A 20,577-nucleotide genomic window follows, 5' to 3' on the forward strand; every position below is an offset into this window, starting at 1 on the left:
AAAGTAGATTGTGGAGACTAGGATAATGTGGAAGAGAATTTAGCCTGTAGCTCTGACACCATAATTTTTTACATATAGGAATAGGAAACAGAGGAAAATAGATTAGCTCCACTGAAGTCTCCTTACATAACTAAAGAGAGAGTGTTTCCAAAATTACTAGCTAAGTAGTTTGTTGCTGCTATTAACTACTATTATAATTACTGCTGCTGCTACCAACAAGAACAGTTGAAGCTTTAATCAATTTATTAGCCTCTTCAATATTCTAGTACTTGGCTATTAAAATCATTCGTTCAAATCCTCCTGATACCTTTAAGGTAGTACAATCCCTAATCCAAGGATGAGGAAAATGAGTTTTGGAGAAGTTACCTTCCTCAGATCAAATTCCATTAAGTGTTGAGCGGTAGAGTCTAGAGGGATCAGGTTTATTACTTTCCAAACTACACAGAGGTTTTATTTTATTTATTTTTTAAACCATATGGCATAGAATCCATGGCAAAGTTCCTATGATAAAGATGAGGAAAGATGAGAAGACTGCTAAAGAATTAGCCTGTACAAATGCTGTTTCATAGAGGATTTCTCACACAGGCAGTCTCTTCGGTGGTTAATACTCAGGAATTCTCTTACTAAAACTATGGATAGTAGACTATCCAGTTGAATCTTTACATATAGGAGTTATTTTCTTTCTCTTACTTTCACTGTTCATAATGCTCTTTCTCTCAAGACTATTCATGTTTAGGCAATGAAACCTTACACATAATTCAACTTTATGGTGTTTTATTTAGGTTTGATACATCAAAAGTCCATTATATTTTTTCAGTTCCTGTTTTTGCTTGGATATAGATATTGCTGCATATGCTAATTAGAAAGATTAGGACATGGACATGTTCTATTCAGGTATTAAAAATTAAATCTGTAATCACAATGGAAAAATGAACAACCATCTTCAAGTTCAGTAAGTGAAAATTTCTACCTTCAAATATATATATTTGTCCAACTACATCATGTTGAGGGAATATTCATTTTTATGAGTATGAGTGTCATAAGCACCCTTTTTCTAATATATTCTTTTCTATAGCAGAAAAATCACCTAAATGATAAATCAGACCAGTAAGTGATTTTGGTAAAAGTAGCCAAGAATAAAATATTCTGCAATAATTAGCAATACTCCTTTGTTCCATGATACCAAAGAATATGCTTATAAATGATCATTTATGAATGATGTCTAGTAAGTGGTTAGCAACTTCTCTACCCATTTCTAGTGGAAATTTCTAGTCAACCCCCCTTCTGTTGCATACTATCCTCTGTAGAAGTCTTGTCTATGAGGTCTAGGATTATGGACTGTAGCACCAAGATATAAGGGTTTTGTTTTATGGAACGAAGAGGATTGACTCAAAGGCCAGAGGCAGGGGATCACAGTATCACATACCTGGGGACTGAGGTTCCTCTGGACTAAGAGGTATTCATGCTCACCAGTAAATGGAAGTATAATTTTCTATCTAAGATGTAAAGATATTAACCCATTAAGCAAAAGAATAGCTGATGGAAAAAGAAGAAAAATCATTACTCATTGGAAAGGGAAAAAATGTTTATAATTAAATATCTAGCTCAGTTTAACCCAAAGTTTTTCTCCCCCAAGTAGTTTTTTGGTAGAAACCAGAAAATTATATCTAACTGGCACATAGTTGATATGTGTGTGTACAGGTGCTCTTTCTTTCTTTCCCTCTTTCTATATATGTATATGCTGAAAAAATGAATTAAAAACTTTCTCCTCGATTAAGTAAACTATAAAAATCCCCCTAAAAATAGCAATTTACAAAGAGTCCTAAAAATCAGCAGTCTTGAATTTTATAGATATTGGTAAGGATTAGAAATTTGTACTAATTCTTCATGAGTTGGATCTTTTTAAGATACATGTTGGCTTTCAGAGCAATCAAACCATGAGCACAGAAAAGGCAGCAACTTTTTCTATGGAGAAAGTATTTACCGCACTCAATTAAATTTTTGGAGATGGACTGTCCTGAATACAGTATTCTAATGTACAATGACAATGTAATATCTAAGCGAACTGACAGGATTTCATCCTTTTATCATGCAGTCCTTGTTGTTTGGCAACATTAATCAGAAAAATGTGCTACCTTATAAAAAGAAGCATTATCCATTGGCTTACGATGTTCTCCAAACATGATTAATTCATTAAGCTTTTTTAAATGCTATATTAAGTTGTCATTCAGTTTGAGATATAAAGGTTCTTGTTGAATTTTCCCCTTGTTAAAAGTCATTTTGCCTTGAAAGATAAATGTGAGATGGTCAATAGCTGCAAGTCCTTTCATTTCAGGATCTTATATTATGATGAAGTTCAGATATTGTTTAATTTAGCTGAATAATGATTTAGTAAATGCCAAGCTTTTAAGCAAACACAATTAAAATTACAGACTTCCAGGGAAACTACTGAATATCTATCTAGTCCAAACCTATATTTCAGTTATTAGAAAACTAGAAAAATGAAGATTAAAAAATGTGTTCAGCTTAAGGTTGTTCACCTTGATTGGCAAAACCACTATTACTTCTACTAAATCACGATACTTTATTTCCATTGGTTGCTTCTGTTTCAGTTATAATAGTTTATGGAAGTTTACACACATTCTTAAACTTGACCTAGTCATATTTTATGCTTTTTATTTATTGTATTTTCATTCTTTTTGATACTTGACTTGCCTATTTTTCTGTGACCTGTAAATATCCCAACAAGAACGATTTTAAATAAGGAACTGTGAAATAGAGATGATCATTTAGAAGAAGGGTTAACGTTTGACATGTATCAGTTGATTGGCAGTTAACCACATTGGTTATGCTTTATCCCATTACCATTCCTCAGACTTCCCTCTGTTCTCTCCTAAAGTATAACCCCCTACTCCTACAAATGTAACGGTAAGATAGAATTGCTTTGTGTGCATTTGTCATTAAAATTTTCCTAGTATTTAATCTATAACAAGATTTCCACTTTTCTTATATTGAATAAAATATAAATTCTTTTCTTTCTATGGATGTGCATAGAAATAGATATATGTTTAATCATGTAGTTTATATATAGCACCTATTTAGAATAGATTCAGGGCAAAATGGCAGATAAAGTGATTAGTTAACTTTGCATTGCTGTGACCTATATAACCAACAATAACAACTTAGATGAGGAAAAGTTTATTTTGGCTTACAGTTTCAGAGGGTTTAGTCCATGGTCAGCTAATTCTATTGCTCTGGGCACAAAGTCAGGTAGGACATCATGGCAGAAGGGTGTGGCAGAGAAACACCTTAGGACATGCCAACTAGGAAGCAGAGAGATCTTCACTGCAAAGAGCCAGGATACTTTAATTCCTCAGGGTATACCCCCAGTGATCTACTTTCTCTAGCCATGCCTCACTTGCCTATAGTTACTATCCATTAATTTATTCAAATTATTAATCCATCAAAGGGACTAATCCACTGACTAGGTTAGAGCCCTCACAATATACTCATTTCACCTCTGAACTTTCCTGCATTATGTCACACATAAGCTTTCAGAGGATACCTCATATTGAAACCTTAACAAATGGCATAAAGTTTCTGATGACCAAAGAAGTCTTAAAATAGGGAAATGATTGGTATATATTAGTTGATCCTTCCTTAGTCAGGTGATATTGAGTCTGTTTGCTTGTCTGCAACACTTGACAATTTTCCTCACAAGAGACAGGAACTAAATTTATTTTTGTTAGAAAAGTAATTTTTCTGAGTAATATAGTTTATGGCAAATTAAAAAAAAACAGGGGAACATTATACATTGTTGCCTTATACTACCACAGGCAAATAAATCCCGACAGTATCTTTCTGATTTCTACTTTATCTAGAAAGATCTTATTTTTGCATTGTTTTGTTGCTTATTTAGAAATTTTTGAAATGTGCTCTTTTAAAAAAAAAATCTATGTGACATACTGCCTATTATTTCAATACTCTTGGCTTTAGTTGCCTCATCAATAAAATCTAAAAGTTGTCATTTAGATGTTTCTAATGTAACTTCTAGTTCTAAGACTCTGATCTAATATTTAGTTGTATAACACATAAAACAATTCCTCCTCGGTGAAATATACTTATATAAACACACAGACATATTTTTGTATGCATGCATATTTCCTGACTTATTTATTCAAGTTTTAGGATGTATGCACCATGCACTTGACACTTAGTATATCAGGCATTGGTAAACCATGGTCCCAGGCTGTATGTAGTCTGCCACTTGGTTTTGGAATAAAGATTTTTAGGATATAGCCACACTCATGTGGTTGCCTAAGTCTATGTCCACACCATGAACAAGTAGTAAGAGAGCTCATTGCTATCAAAGCCTAAAATATTTGTTTTTGGTACTGGGAATTAAACTGAAGGGTGATTAATTGCTGAGCCATATCCACAGCCCTTTATTTTTTTTTATTTTGAGACAGGGTCGTGCTAAGATGCTTAAGGCCTCACTAAGCTGCTGAGACTCCCCTTGAACTGGCAATTCTCCTGTCTCAGTCTCCTGAGTTGCTGGGATTACAGGCATGTACCATCATACCTGGCAAAGCCTAAAATATTTAATATCTTGTCTATTGCAGAACAAGTTTGTGAAAAAACAAAACAAAACATTTTATTGACTCTCCTTATAGATTTTCACTGATTATACTATAATATGATTTTTATAGATGATGTTATTATTGTTCTTTTTTATGTGTGAATGTATCTTTTTAAAGTGTGCCTTTGTTTTGTTCATGTTTTAATGTTATTTTGTTCTCAATATTACTTTAATTGACTGTACATTAAGTTAACAACTGGTAACTGATCATTCCTGCATTGGTTATTTAGAAGAAGAGTTAAAGTGCACCAATAGGGGACACACACACACACACATACACACACACACACACACACACACACACCCGTATCTCTCTCCATGTATCTGTGATTAATTATGAGAATTGGCTTACAAAATGATGGAAGCCAAGAAGCCAAGAAGTCCCATAATCTGTTGTCTGCAAGCTGGGGGAGCAAAATTCTTCACCTCTTAACACCATTGTCTTGGGGGTTAGGATTTCAACATAGGAATTTGGGGTGTGTGAAGGAAGATAAAAACATTAAGACTATAGCCCTCAACCTACTTCTTTAAATCTTCTTACGAATCTCTTTCGATCAAGCAGAATTACTTAGAAATAACACTTTACTAGCCATCTGTACAATCCTTAGTCCATCAAGTTGACATAGAAAACATAATTATCTCACTCCTCTTTTCACTTAAAATTATCAAGTCATTAATGTATGGGTCACAGTTCTCTTGCTATTTAAACATGGTTGTTCAATAGCTTAAATAAAACTTGTAATTACATTCACAAAAATACTATACTGGATTGAAGATCCACTTCTAAGTTCTATGTAATTCTAATGTGTTCCACTGGAATATTTCCCTTATGAGAAAATCAGAGGGGAATATGCTAATTATGATTTTTTTATTGATTATATTTTAGTTGATTTATGTAATGCTTCTGGTAGATTGAAAAATAAATCCTACTTGATAAAATAGAAGATATTTAGAATGCTCTTTTTTCTCTGAAGCAGTCTTTCCATTTAAAGCTATTATCAATTTTCTCAGTGTTCACTCTTCCATATTGTGTCTGTGAGAAAGGGAGGAGGGATGGGGAAAAAAGTTGCCAGAATCATAACACACAAGGGCACGCGAGGAAAGAGCCCTGCTTTAGTTAACATTTAGGTCTGATAGTTGCTTAAGCTTCTCAGTTCCTCTCACATTCGCAGGAAATTAGACTTAATACAATTTTTACAATTGACTCCATTATAGGAGAGGGTGATTAATGAGGATGACATTTACCCTGATTGTTGTGCTCTTTAAAAAGATAGTCTCCATGAAGAGCTCATATTTCTAGGCTCCAGATGGAGATGACATTCTTCAAGGAAGATATACAGTTTAACTCTGTTTCACTAACCACATTTTCAGGTACAGATTCCCATCAGGGTGCTTCTTGTCAGACTCATCAGAAGAGATGTATTTTCTTTGAAGTACTGCAATCATCAGTTTTTGCAATTTGAATTACATGATTCATTTGCCTTTTTTTTTAATTAAAAAAAATTTATCACAGATGCTAACATTCTGCCTTAAATTAAACTACATTGTTTTAAAAATTCCAGGAAACTTTTGTTTCAGAAGCTTTGAAGGCTTCAATTATGGCTTTTCAGCTAATAGCTCAGGACATGAGTACCTGAAAGTAGACAAGGTTTATGTACCACAAGTTACCTTATATCACAGAAGCAGGAAGGCTAACCAACTAGCTTCTCTAATCTTGTAGGGACTCTGACACCCTGCCCCTTGGAAATGGCTTTCAGCCATTACATCAAGTTGGCATCAGACATCAAAAACCTGGTTGGGGGGATATTAGGAGCTAAAAGGGCCAGCATTGGAGTTACTCTAACTGCAGTGCAATTAGACATAGAAAACAGCATTGACCCTGTACCAGTGGTGAGGTGTTCTGGAAAGGGGGAAACTTGTCTGAATTATTCTCATGAACAAGCAGATACCATTGTTGTTGGGCCTGAACTGGATTTATTTGTTAAATAATGGAATATTGATTGAGTTCCTCATAGATATCAGCTACTATACTTGTTCTCATGGAGCTCAGAATTTAGGGGAACTATAGAGGCACAGACTCTACCTCTGGTCCGTACAGGACAAATCCATAAAACTGATTTGGGAAACTTGGACTATGAATCTAAAAGGCAGTTTTGAGGGGACAAATCTAAAAATGAAATTCAGAGCTGATAGTCTAAATGAGGCATCATTCCAAAAAGATTAGGCTGAGAGGCAAAGACTAGATTTGAGTCCACTGGACTGTTGCCAGAGTTATTAACCAAACATGGGAGCCTTTGAGTTGGATTATGGAATGAAGAGAGTTGGGAGAGGATCTAGGAAGGAGCTATACAGAGTACTGAGCTGCCCACACAGAACTTGCCTTCTTACTCATGCAAAACTAATCCCAGGAAAGCGCCTCTGAAATACAGAAGAGTCTTAATCACAGAAAACTTGAAGAAAATTATTTCTTTACTTAAGTGTTTGTTATAATTTCTTAATTTAGAACTTGAAAGTATTGCCCAATAGTGACCTCTTAGGAATACTTATAATGATTACATGCTATGGATTTATAATTACAACATAATGTGTTTGTAGATTTGTTATTGCTTCTAATGTATTTTAAAGTCTTTTTGCATACTTAGATAAAATGTTTTCCTTGCAATTTCATTCACACTATTGCTTAGTTATGCATTGTGAAAAATCAACTTTTTTCTTATAATGATGAAACTACTTGGTAATAAATCTAAGATTACTAGAATTCAGAATGAATATTCCTTAGAAACATCTGTGTAACATTCTAAACTCGGAGAAATGATAACTTTTTATTTTCTATTCCACTCATTTTTAATTATTACCAGAACCTTATCTTATTGAAAAAAATACTATGTATTAATAAGGACAATATATCAAAATAGATTTTAAAAGATCCTCCAATAAGTCTCCTGAGAATATAAAGGGTTCAAAGAGAAGATCTGTCTCTTTAGAAAATGAATGTATTTTCTCATATATTTTCATATTTCTAGAACCTGAATATATAGAAGATTTTTGCAAAACACAAGTAAGACTTCCTTTCTTGTTAAAGTTATCATTTCATTGATGCTGTGCCTTGCCATTGAGTGTTTTGGGAAAATATGATTGTTTTTAAAATTCTTTGACATTCTTATACTTCAGTTATCTGCTCTTTTGTATCTATCTAATTTCAACCAATAAGTCTGAAATACACTTTTGTTTCTGATCCTGGTAAAACTTTCTTCCTCTACTCACTTCTTTGGTCATTCAAAATTACTTTACTCTACAACTTTATTGCCTTTTAGTTCCTTTTCCTCTTTCCATCACAAACCATTACAGTTTTCCTCAAGATTTTTAATTCATCCTTGAGTTTTCACTGTCAAAGGATGACCATTTTGTCTTGATAAAAATAAAATGAGCTTGTTCAAATTTGTCCTTGTCTTCAGCATACTATACCTTTACCAATTTTGACTTCTATTATTTCTGTTGAAGAAAATGATCTTTCATTCACACCAATCTATTTCTATCTCCTTTATTGACTCCCCTTTCTTATAATATCTTCCATTTTCTCCCTATTGATTCCTTCTCTTCAGATTTGGATCGTAACTGACTTTCCCGAAACATGAAATTACACATAATTAATTTTATAAATAAATCCCTTTTCCTACATTTGTTCACAGATTTACTTTCTTTCAATTTTCTGTCAGCCTTTGAAAAAGATTAAATTCACTATCATTGATACCCACTTGTATACCCTTAATCATTCCTCAAAGTACAGAAGTCTGAATTTTCCTCTTTGTTGAAATTTCTCTTTGTATTCAACAATGTTGTCCTGGTTATAACATCTGATGATCTTAGAACTTATCCTTTGACATGTACAGAAATTATGCTGATGGTCTCTCTTAAGCAAATTGTATACATTATTCACATTACCTTTTTTCTTCAGCATCCTCAACTGATTTTTTTTAAGTTTAAGAATGAACTTTAGTAGTGATAACTCTAGACATTTAGTAGGCAACTACCTCACTATAAAAGAATTGTAGTCATATAGGGTCAATGTTATGGCTTAGATATGAAATATACCCCAAAAGCTAATGTGTGAGATAATGCAAGAATTTTCCGAGGTGAAATTATTTGAGAGGCGTAACCTAATCAGCAGATTACTCTGCTGTATGGACTAACTGTAGGCAGGTGGGGTGTGGCTGGAGTAAGTCAGTGATTGGGGTTGTGCTCTTGGAGTTTGTATTTTGTGCCTGGTAAGCAGAGTTCTCTCTGCTTCCTGGTTGTCATATCCTGAGCTGCTTTCCTCTGTCATGTCCTTCTATCATGAACCTCTGCTTTACCTTAGGCCTATAGCTATGGAATTTGGCTGACCATGGACTGAACCTCTGAAATCATGAGCCAAGAAAAAAGCTTTCCTCCTCAATGTTGTTCTTGTCAGGTCTTTTGGTCACAGTAATTAAAAAACTGACTAAAACAGTTAATTTCTGCTTTGAAATATCATGGTTTTTTAAAAAAATATCCCTAGATCATTATGTTCCAACTTTCCATTTTTTATCTCTTCTTGATTTACAATTTCATTTACTTTAATGTCTTACCATAATCTTGATATAGTGATTGCTACTAAATATATATGAGCTTGCTTTCTGTATATCATCACTTAGGTGGTTATCTCAAACTCAGTGTCCCACCTTATTTTCAATATTAACTTTGAGCTATAGATTCAGGAACCCAACCAGACACTGCTAGTTATAATCAATTCTTCCTGTCCCATTACTGACTCAATATATCAAATAAAAAACAAGTCCTCCAAATTCTACCTTAAAAATATCTTTTCTTGATCTTTCCCTTTTTCTCCTTTCTTATTACTAAATTTTTAGTTCAGTTTCTCATTGCCAAAATAATTCAAACTCCACAGTCTGTCTCAAAGCTGTTCAAATCCTATTCTTGACTGACCTTTTCAGTGTATTCTCTTGATGCTTTCTCCCCATTCTCACCATATATCATCCCCTGAATAACAGTTTAAGGGAGGAAAAAAATGTTGAAAGCCCTACTACATTTTTTTTTTTTTTTGCTTTTGATTACTCTATTTCCTTTATTTTCAGGACCTGCCTTTCCTTCTTAACCTGAAAAAATCCTCCTCATTAAATAAATCCCAAAACAAGTATTCTCTTTAAGGAAATCTTCCCTACTTTTGTGCTCAGGCAGAAATGATTCCTCCCTTTGCCATGTCTCAGTTGTGGCTTTTTTGTTTTTAAGCAACAGACAACAAAACCATCTGCTGTATTATCTGTTGCTGAGTAACAAATTAGCCCCAAACTTTGTGGCTTAAAGTAACATACAATTATTATATCACAATCTCCATGGATCAGAAGCCTAGCTATGGCTTAACTGTATCTTCTACTTTAAGGTCTTAAAAAAGGCTGAAATTTATATCAGCCCAGGATTTGTAGTTTTAATGCTTAACAGGGGAAGGATTCATTCCCAAGCTCAATACCAACCCTCTCAGTTCCATGAGCACTGTTGAACTGAGGGCTTTAGCTCCTTGCTGGCAGTTGGCTGAGGGTTCCCTCAATTCCTTTCCTTGTAAGCAGATTCTTTAATACGGCAGTTCGTTTCAGCCAAGCATGCAAGAGACAAAGACTCTGAGAGCAAGAGAGAAAGCATAGTTTTTCGTAACCTAATCATAGAAGTGGCATCCCATCATCCGTGTCCTACTCTCTCAGAAGTACGCCACCAGCTTCAGCCTGCATGGAAGTGGGGAGGATTCCACATGGATGTGAGTACAGTAGGTGCAATTCATTTGTTCCCACGTTGGATATAATTCCAGGCCATTTAAACTTCACAAGATTTCTACAAGCAATGGAATCATCTCCATTTTCTGGAGACAAAGATTAGCAATGAGAGTTTAAGTAACTCCCTCATGGTCACATGGATAATAAGTGGAGGAACTCAGAACTCAAAGCCAGGAAATCTGCCTCAAGAATCCTTGTGCTTAATCACCATGAACACCCAGGAAAGGGAAAACATTGGCTGAACTCGGGAATGGTAGCAGCAACCCTGGAAAAACAGTAGTAATGAATATAGTGTTTCAGTCTGGCATTTCACTAGTAACATCATTCAGGTCGCAATTTTCTGTGTCTATGTCACTTGGACCCTATTCTCACAACAAAGTCCATTTCTTCCTGCCAGTTATTGGTAGCCTCCTTTGATCTGACTGCTGCCTTTGACCAGACGAATCATAGCCAAGAAGGTAGATAATGTAATAATATAGCACAGCTTCAAAATTTATGGCAGAAGGGCTTTTCACAGAGAAGTTATATGTGGACTAAAAAGAGTGTTCTTGGATCATGTCTTTAAAGTAGTATTATTTCTATCACATTATATCTCAACGAGTTAATAATATTCCTGCCTTTCAAAGCTGTTTAGAAACAGGGCTGATCATGCCTTAATTGATCTCTTGGTTCCTAAGTGTCTAACATAATGGAATTGAGCCTATGGAGAGATTCTGGGAAAGTTAAATTTATTCATGAATGTGTTTGATCTTCCTGGAACTGGCAGCCTTAAGTGTGGGAAGATCTGAACAACAATGCTTTAAAATGACTTGTTGGTGACAAGGACTATACAAAAACTAATCATGATCTTCTTGTTTTTTTTTTTTTTTTGTTGTTGTTGTTCAAGTTTAGTTCTGTTGTCATTGATACATATCTATGTAATTGTCCAAAATAAACAATTTTGCTTCATTCTGTGATATTGGCAAGTGCTCAGAATGGGAAAAATAAAACCATGGTGATAATGGCATCTAACACTCTTTCTTCAACTTGGAATATAGTCTGTTAAACATCTTTATTCTTGGAAGGTTTACACAAGTTGCAAACTTCCCCCTCCTTTAAGCCTGCAATGATCATTCCATGACCACTTTAAAAATGTGTATAGTATATAAGCAAGAAGGGTAGATACTGATGACCCTATGAATATAATGGTTTATGCTCCCCAAGAACTTGGTTTACTTAAAAAGACATGGTAAACAAGACATAAAACATTGGTAAATTTATGTGATATTTATAGAAGGGAAAGTCAAATGCAATTTCCCTTTTCATGATGATCTAGAGTATTTGTATCTATAATAGAAATTCATGCTTTGAATAACTAGATTTAGTTGTTTCTATATTTAGCTCATTTCTTATATAGCAGTAAATTTGTGAAGAGTATGTTACCGACTGAGATTATTTCCTTCAAATCTCAGTTTAAGAGTATCTTTCTGGTACGCCTTTCTTGACTGCCCCCTTCACATGCCTCATATTCCCAGAGCATTCTGGCTGTAGCTCTATCTTCTCTCGTTGACAAATTCTTAATGGAAAAGAATTATGGTTCTCAAATCTTAATCTGAAATTTTCTGGCAATGCACTAAATCCTGGCCTTTCAAGGAGTGATTCATGGGCTGGCTGCATTGGCATCAATTCTGAAATTTTTAGAAATGCAGGGTCTCAGTGTTCATCTCAGAAGTATTGAATCAGAATCTGCATTTCAGCAATGGTTATCGACGAGTATGAACACGTAAAATTTAATTCACACTATTCTGAAAGGCATACTGCATCACAGCATGAGGTTTCCCAAATGTAGCTGAATAACTCTCTCTAACACAATTATTGCATTTGGGGTGGGGTGATGGTAGGGAGAGAGTGGTGGAAAGGGCTTATGAATTTGTAAAAATTGCTACCCCTAGTTCCTACATTGGAACCTACACAAAAAGGATGGTATTCATACTTCTGTATTTTTTGCCAAGTTCTCCAAAGTGATTCTTTTTTCTTGTAGATGTTTCAGAAGGGTCTGGGTGAACTATTGAATCTCTGGAGCTAGAGGGCCTTGGTTTTCTGCTTCATAATATGGAATCATGATAGTACCCAACCATTTGCCTTGTAGGGCTGGTGCAGGATTGCAGTAGGTAATATATGCACAGTGCTTACATAGCACATTGCTTGGTGTCTAGTAATCATATGGTAAAGTTAGCTGCCAAAAGCTGCTACACATGCTTGTTGTTCAACACATGCATGTTTGCTTTCTCAAGTTACTGGCAATGGTAGTTACTCAGTAAATATTACTTCAATTTCCTTTATATTATTCTTGCTTACTCCTTTGCCTATACTTATTTTGCGTGTTTTTCCCCCTGCTTTCCTCTATTTCTCCTCTGCGATTTGCTTTCACAGTGTTTAACATAGAGAAAATCCTTGGTAAATTCAGTTACATGAACCATTTGCTGACTTTAGTAATAAGAGACATGAAGTAATAACCAGGCAAAGAAAGACAATATTGTAACCCTGAGAAAAGATGTATAAGGAAAACAATACATAGATTTAAAAAGATAATTGTTTTATAGCAAGTTTGAAAAGGTAGACACAATTCAACAGGCTCTTAGAGGCAGCCATATAAAATGTACTAAGTGTTTTCACATTTCACAGCCAATTGGACATGACACCAGTCTGGACAGATCTTAAAATTTTCTGATTTCAATATGCCTCCAAATATGTTTTTATAAAAAATTATCTTAAGAACTCATATATATTTTAGATTCTCAAGCTTTTTAAAAATCATTAATTGGTTAATTGCTATATTAAAATGAAGACTGAGACCTGTAAAATTTAATAATGCTTACTTCAGCAAGATAAAATGTTACAGAATCAGGTAGTATTCCAAACCAAAGATGTTTCAGAATGCCCCACCTTTCTGCATGTATAGCTATATTAATAGCCATAGAAAAGGAAGTAATATCAAGAAACAATTACCATAGATAAGCATGGTCTAATCAGTTGGCAGGCTGTGATTGGCTGATACTCAGTTGCTTGGTTACAAGGGTATAGCTTTCGGTTGCAATTTGTTTAGGAGTTAAGATAGGATATGGTTCACTGGGGATGAAAGCTACTTCAGTCCAAATTTTATTATTTAAATCCAGACAAATGTTTTTGTCAAAATTCCTTCAGTTTTAACAGTTATACAATTCAAAATTTCCAAATGGAAAGTAGTGGAGAGTAGAAAAGATGGAAAATGCAAGGCTTATGTTTTAGCAGAACTTTTAAAAAAAATTTAACTAGAGCAGAAGGTCAGATTTAAAGAAATGGATTAGTTTAAAAAATACAAATTAGATTGTTTTACTTCCTTATTTAAAAATTTTGAATAGCTTAATAGAAAATCTGCACTGTGCTCTACACCAACAATGTTTTTTGAATGGGCTCCTGTCTACATCTCTGACCTCATGTCTTAGTACCCATGCCCCAGCTCACTGCTGTAGCAGGTCTCCCGTTCCCTGAATACAGAAGTTGCCCCCCAAATTACTGTTAAGTTCACTTATTGAATGGATAAAGAAGTGAATTATAAATAGATGATTGAACTGTGTATTAAAAGTTTTGTTATTTCAACAGTGTATTAGGACAGAATTGAATTCAAATTAATTTAAGAAAATTTACAAGTATAATTAGTGAGATTGATAGAGTTTGATAGCTTTGTCTGTTGGACCACATGGCTTTCTCCCTAGATCCAGGTTCCTCTTCTATGATCGTGAGCCTCAATTTCTCATTCTCTACATTGTTATGGGCCAGGCTATATGGGCAATGACCAAACAGACTCCATTTTACCCTGAGACTCCATATCATGTAAGAATACAATGTAAAATTGTTCTCTTTGCTTTCCATTTTTCTAGGGCAATGTACCTTGTGAGGGATTGATTGTCTAGATGTTAGTAACCATTCTCTAACTTTTATTCAACTAGGGTCATTTTGACCCACTTCCCTTCTACTTGCTTGCTGCTATGCCAACCTGGAAAGTCCCCTGGGAAATATCAATGTACCTACTGCATTGTTTCGCTAACTGCCTAATCCAGCTTCTGTACCTGCTTGCTTATAGCTACATCAACCCAGATGTAAATGCCTTTAAATATCCTAAAATGCTCAGGCTTGGGGCTGTTTCTTGCAGAGACAGTTATGCATCCTGCGGAGAGCAGTTGCCATCTGGCCAGCTAAATAAAGACTCTTCAACTTGGGCAAAACTGGGACTTGGTGTGTTTTCTGAGCTACCTGCCCCACAACAACATAATAAATCTACTTTATTTATTGTTATGGTTTGGATGCGAAGTGTTCCCCAAAAGCTCATGTGTGTGACAATGCAAGATGGTTCAGAGGAAAAATGATTGAGTTGTGAGAGTCTTAAACTGATTAGTCAATTAATCCCCTGATAGGGATTAACTAAGTGGTAACCGAAGTGGTAGGGTATGACTGGAGGAGGTGGGAATTAGGGCGTGGCTTTGCTGTATATATTTATATCTGGAGAGTGGAGTCTCTTTCTGCTTCTTGGTGACTGTGATGTGAGCTGCTTCCCTCTGCCTCACACTCTGCCATGATGTTTAGCCTCATCTGGAGCCCTGAGGAATGGAACTGGCCTTCTATGGACTAAGACCCCTGAAACTGTGAGCCCTCAAATAAACTTTTCCTCATCTTTAGTTGTGCTGGTCAGATCCTTTAGTCGCAGCAGTGAAAAAGGTGACATTTTAGTTAGCTCCCTTCTGAAAGAAACATATGCATATATCAGTTACTCCTTCTTATTTTAGATTGAAACCTAAGCTGAATTTTTGAGAGGGACTAAATTTGCACCTGAGAAAAGAATTTTGTTTCATTTTCAGTTGTCTATGTTATCAATTTGGGTAAAAAGCAAAAAATTCTTAATTTTTTTCCTAAGTAAATTTGTAGAAGGTTTAAATTGGCAAGTGAAGGGTTATTTCAGTATTCTGTATTTTTTTTAAATTAACACCTCTATATTGGCAATGCCAAATATGTGTAAAACTGAAGATTTAATTTGCAAAAAAGGGTTTAGCTTTGAATCAGTCTAGAAATAATCTTTGAAATATTTCTTTCCACTATAGACATATACTTTATAATAGTTAATTTTATACAACTGTCTTTTCCTGTTGCCTCATAATTAAATCTTCCAGTGGATGACCCAATTAGGAAGCAAGGTAAACAAAAATAATTATCTTAACTTGTTGAACTCCTCTAGTAATTGATGATTATGTAGGTATTAACACGGCATACACCACTGAAATTTGAACTAACAGCATTAAGAACTTTGCACCAAAGGCAGCTGGTACACCTCAAAGGAGTTTGTAATCACAGAAAATTGTACTTACAAAAAATGTTCACATTTAACTGAAAAATTTTGTGCTTCTGTCAGGTAGGCACTGTAAATATAGCTCATTAATACTTGATAAACCAAATCTTCCTACCCTGTGATGATGTTGAAATGGTGGGTGAATGATTGAGGGTCTTGGCAACTTCTGAAACTATATTCTAAATTTAATGCATTTAGAATATGTATTTTCTTGACAGTCTATAAATCTTATTAGATTATCTAATTTCTATAATATCTGTATAATTATGTGCATCATATGTGTTTTTGTGTCTATATTTTTCACTAGATGCTAATGATTATCAAACAGAAGCCTTATTCACTATTGAAAAACAGCAAAGTACTTGGTACTGAAGAGGTACTTATAATGATAATGAGTGAATATATTATTGAGAGAATAAACAAATGGACTACATCATTCACACCCCCAAATATTAAAAACTACTACTATATATTTTAGCCATATAATCACTGTCATTTATAATGGAGAGAGAATTTAGGGGACCTAGTGAGTTGAGTCAGATATAGTCATTTTACCCTTTGAGGTAAACAGCTTTCATATTGAACTCAGATTAAGTAGCATAGGCTTACTTATCTAAAACATGATGATTTCTGCCTTTCTGAAACATGGTTCCGACTACCTTACCAAATTTTATCTCTTCTCCTCAGTGTCATCAGTCATCTTTCTAAAATGTGACTCTGGCTGAATAACCTCCCTGATTTCAGCTTGACAAAAGATTCACACTCACCTTAGGGCAAGTGCATTAAAGAACACTCATAAGAAGTCTCTGCTTAAATGTCTTATTTTCAGCTCTGACTTGGAATTCCCTCCATTGGAACTCTGTGCTTTCCTTTTAGTATATCATCTTAAATCACTCTTTGAGGCATCCTCTCTTATTCTGGTCTTAGTATATGTTATTTCATCTATCTAGGCTCTTCTCCCAATTTCTTCACCTGATTAACTTTCTTACAGTTCTCACCTTAGATTTCAAATCCTGAGATTCTGCCCTGCTCCTTCTCAGCAATTACTACTTGTAGCATTTCTGTCAAGTGTAGTTTAATATTCCTTGTTGGATTCTAATAATTATCAAACAGAGGATGTACTATCAAAACCCTGGTATCAAGCTCAGTACTTAAAACTGGAAGAATATTCAATGTTGATGAGTGATTGAGTAAATGTATGTATGATTGGTTGAACAAACTACATCGTCTAATGCTGGTATCTAGTGTCTTCTAGAACTCTTCCATGCAGCTTTTTCCTTGGCACGGAGGAAGGTTTGCCTCCAGATGTTTTTACTGTAAGGACTCCATATTAGAGTTCATTTAATAGACCTTTATGCTTCTAAAAGTTTTTATAACTCAACTGAGAGAATAACTTTTAGTATATTATATAATGAAACCATTTAAATTCTTGTCCTCATGAGAATCAACAAAGTTGATAAGGTTTTACAAAGATATCCCCTTCCTTAATTTTTTATTTTTATCAGGCTGTTCATCATTAACTTGACAATCTTATTTGTAGCTTATCACCATCAGTTAAGGTAGCTTACATATGGACCATTTTTCAGCCTTCTGGGATCTGGTCTTTCTCCTTTTCTGTGACACATTCTTAAAACACATGATGAAGGTATATGTAATATAATTAAAGCAAAATATTTACAACATTTATTATTTGTCTGATAGTCCATGAATTTAATGAGGGATCTATGAGGGTACTATTTGGAAATCATAATGCATTCTTGTATTTATCCCTCAATTAATATTTGTAAAGCAACACTTGATACTGAACTATTTTGTCAGCTCAACAAAAATTTTGTGAGTCTGATGAGAGAAGGGTGTGTGTTTGGAGGGGAAAGCAGTTCATAGGGAACAATTCTGATGAGAATCAGGCTCATCAGGCTCATATCCAGACTCTGAGGCATTTTTGTGGAACATTTTCTTCAATGATGAAGTGATCACACCAATTTTTACCTACCTTGTCCCACTCAGCCAAGTAGAATAACCAATTACAATGGAGTTCCTTGGTAGCATACAACCATGAATCTTATATAGACTCTAAAGATCCCTTTGTAGAGGGGAAAATTGGGTATTCAAAATTCTTAGCTTAAGTATGTATTAAAGATTCATGAATAAATACACTTCTCAGGGCTAAACCTTATCTTGCAACTAGTATTCTTGGGGAGGAAAACAAGTAAGCACCATTTACATAGAAAAGAAGGAACTGTGTGCTGAAGGATTAGACATTTTCTCTCAAATCATTTTTCTACAAGCCTAAATTGTTAATTTTAGTCACACAGAACACCTTTATTCTCTTTTGGAACCACTGGTATTAAGCATTTTAATACAATAATTCAGTTGTGCTTTTATTTACCTAAAATAATACAAAAGATATGTCAGCTAAAATTGTTAAAATATGTTAAAGTGTCTGTCTTAAGGAGCTTATGTCATTTCCTCCACTTTGTTTCTATCTGTTCTATTCTGAGGTTATAAAAGTGAAAATATAAACCTTTGGTTTTAGACAAAATGAGTGCTTTGAGTGTAGAAATTCCCTTACTAAGATTATAGTGTACACAAATGGATTGTTTTTTCTATTTTTGTGGTGAGGAATGCTGGTCCTTTGTCATAATTTTTGATTTGGAATCTCAAAAACCATGTAAAAAGATAAGATGTAGCGACATACAAAAGCTGCTCAGCTGGAGTATGTAGACTTAGAAGTTGGCTCAGCACCCATGACTGAGGAATCCAATTCAGAGAAAAAAAACAAATAACACTGCACTGAAACAAGCTTTGTGAGTTTTCATCAACCTGTTTTTTAAATTTGCATATGGGTAGAGGCTGTTAGCTCTGGGAGAGTTTTAGGCCTTAATCTAATTTTTACCTTTAATTTAGGGGAAAATTCAGGTCAATGAATGTTACAGACAATATACCTTGTCCAATCAAAGTCGTGTACCTATTTAGAGTCCGAGCTAGAAGTAGAATACTGAGTTCTTTATTCCACATACTTATTATAATGCATTACCTTTTATAAAAACTGGCTTTTGTGTTAATGTTTATATCTATGAGAAATACATGAAGAGTTCCTCAGGTGACTTTCCCAACATTACCAACTATATTAATTATCTAATTGTGAAAATGTTATCCAAAGATAGTCAAATAACAAATACATATGATTGGAAAGTTTCTGTGGTTTGGGCACAAGTTGGCTGCATTCTCTGTCTCTGGAAGGCTGGTTCAGCCAGAGCTGTTGTCTTCTCAGGGCTCCACTGGAAGGAGAGTCTGCTTTCAAGCTCACTCTCATGATTTCTGGCAGGATTGAGTTCCTCCCGGTCTGTGGCCTAGAGTTTTTCCTCTGTTCTTTGATGGGTTCCAGTTTCTTAATATGGCAACTTGCTTCATAAGAGCAGGTGGGTGGGAAAAAAAAAAGCCAGAAAAAGAGAGTGCAAGTAAGAGAAGAAGCACAGTTTTTTAAAAATAAAATAATTTTTTCTCTATTCATTAGCAGCAACTCAGCGGAATCAATAGGTTGAACTTTCACACCAGGTGTAATGCCAGAAGCTAGGGATCACTTGATGGCTTTTTTAGATGTTACCTACTACATGGATCAAATAACTCTCTTTGTAGGGCTTCACAGTTGCATTATCATATGAGCAGACAAATAGACTGAGGGGTTGGAAACAGACAGTGATCATCTTTCAATTGATCTTATTCATATGCCTTCTTATGAATAGCTCTCTCCTTCCTTGACTATGAGCTCCACGAAGGCTGTGTATGAGAGTTCTCAGGGTACCCTTGGGCTGAGCCAGTTCCCCATACCCCTTTCTCTCTTATACTTCATAAGTATAACTGTAGAGTGTGCTGAGGATGTAATATTTGGAGGATGTGGGGGAGCTGGCCAAAACAGCACAGGCTCGGTACAATATCCCCTCTAGAAACAAGATTTCTTCCAGTGCTTTAGCCCATTGATTCATAAACCCTAGGGAATAAGGAATGTAACCTTGGGTGGGCTGCTTTTGCAAGTTCTTCCACTGTGGTGCAGTGGGACACATGTTCACAAGATTTTATCTTTTTCAAGGTTTTCTGTTCTTAGGGAACAGTCTAGTGATGAATTGTAGACTCCTTTTATGCTTTGTTGCCTACTTTTAAGTAATAAACCCAATCCATGTAATTGTATATGAATGTTTAAATGGACTCAAGTTGGTAACCAATGCATAGTGAATTAGCTTCACAGGCATATGCTTCATCTCGCTTACCCCTGTCTCCTTCCCCGTCCCCAACATACACACCCTACACATTCTGTTTCCAGGACATCTCACAGTGAATGGCACAAATAGGAATATAATAGCTATTTCATGAATAAATGATTGACTTATCCTCAGAGAATATTGACTTTATATATGGATCCCTTTTGTGGTGGTGGTGGTGGGGAGTGCATATAGAAAGAAAAGCAAGAAGACATATAGGCATTTCCTTACCCATTAGAATCCCTTGGTCCCTTGTTTCTTTTATTTTTATTTTTATTTTTATTTTATTGTTGGTTGTTCAAAACATTACATAGTTCTTAATATACCATATTTCAATACCATGATTCAAGTGGGTTATGAACTCCCATTTTTACCCCGTATACAGATTGCTGTGTCACATCAGTTACATTACCATTGATTTACAAATTGCCTTTCTAGTGACTGATGTATTCTGCTGTCTATCCCATTCTCCACTATCCCCTCTCCCCTCCCCTCCCCTCCCCTCCCCTTCTCTCT

This window comes from Spermophilus citellus, assembly GCF_964194105.1.
Source record: "Spermophilus citellus genome assembly, chromosome: 10".
Classification (NCBI taxonomy): Eukaryota; Metazoa; Chordata; class Mammalia; order Rodentia; family Sciuridae; genus Spermophilus; species Spermophilus citellus.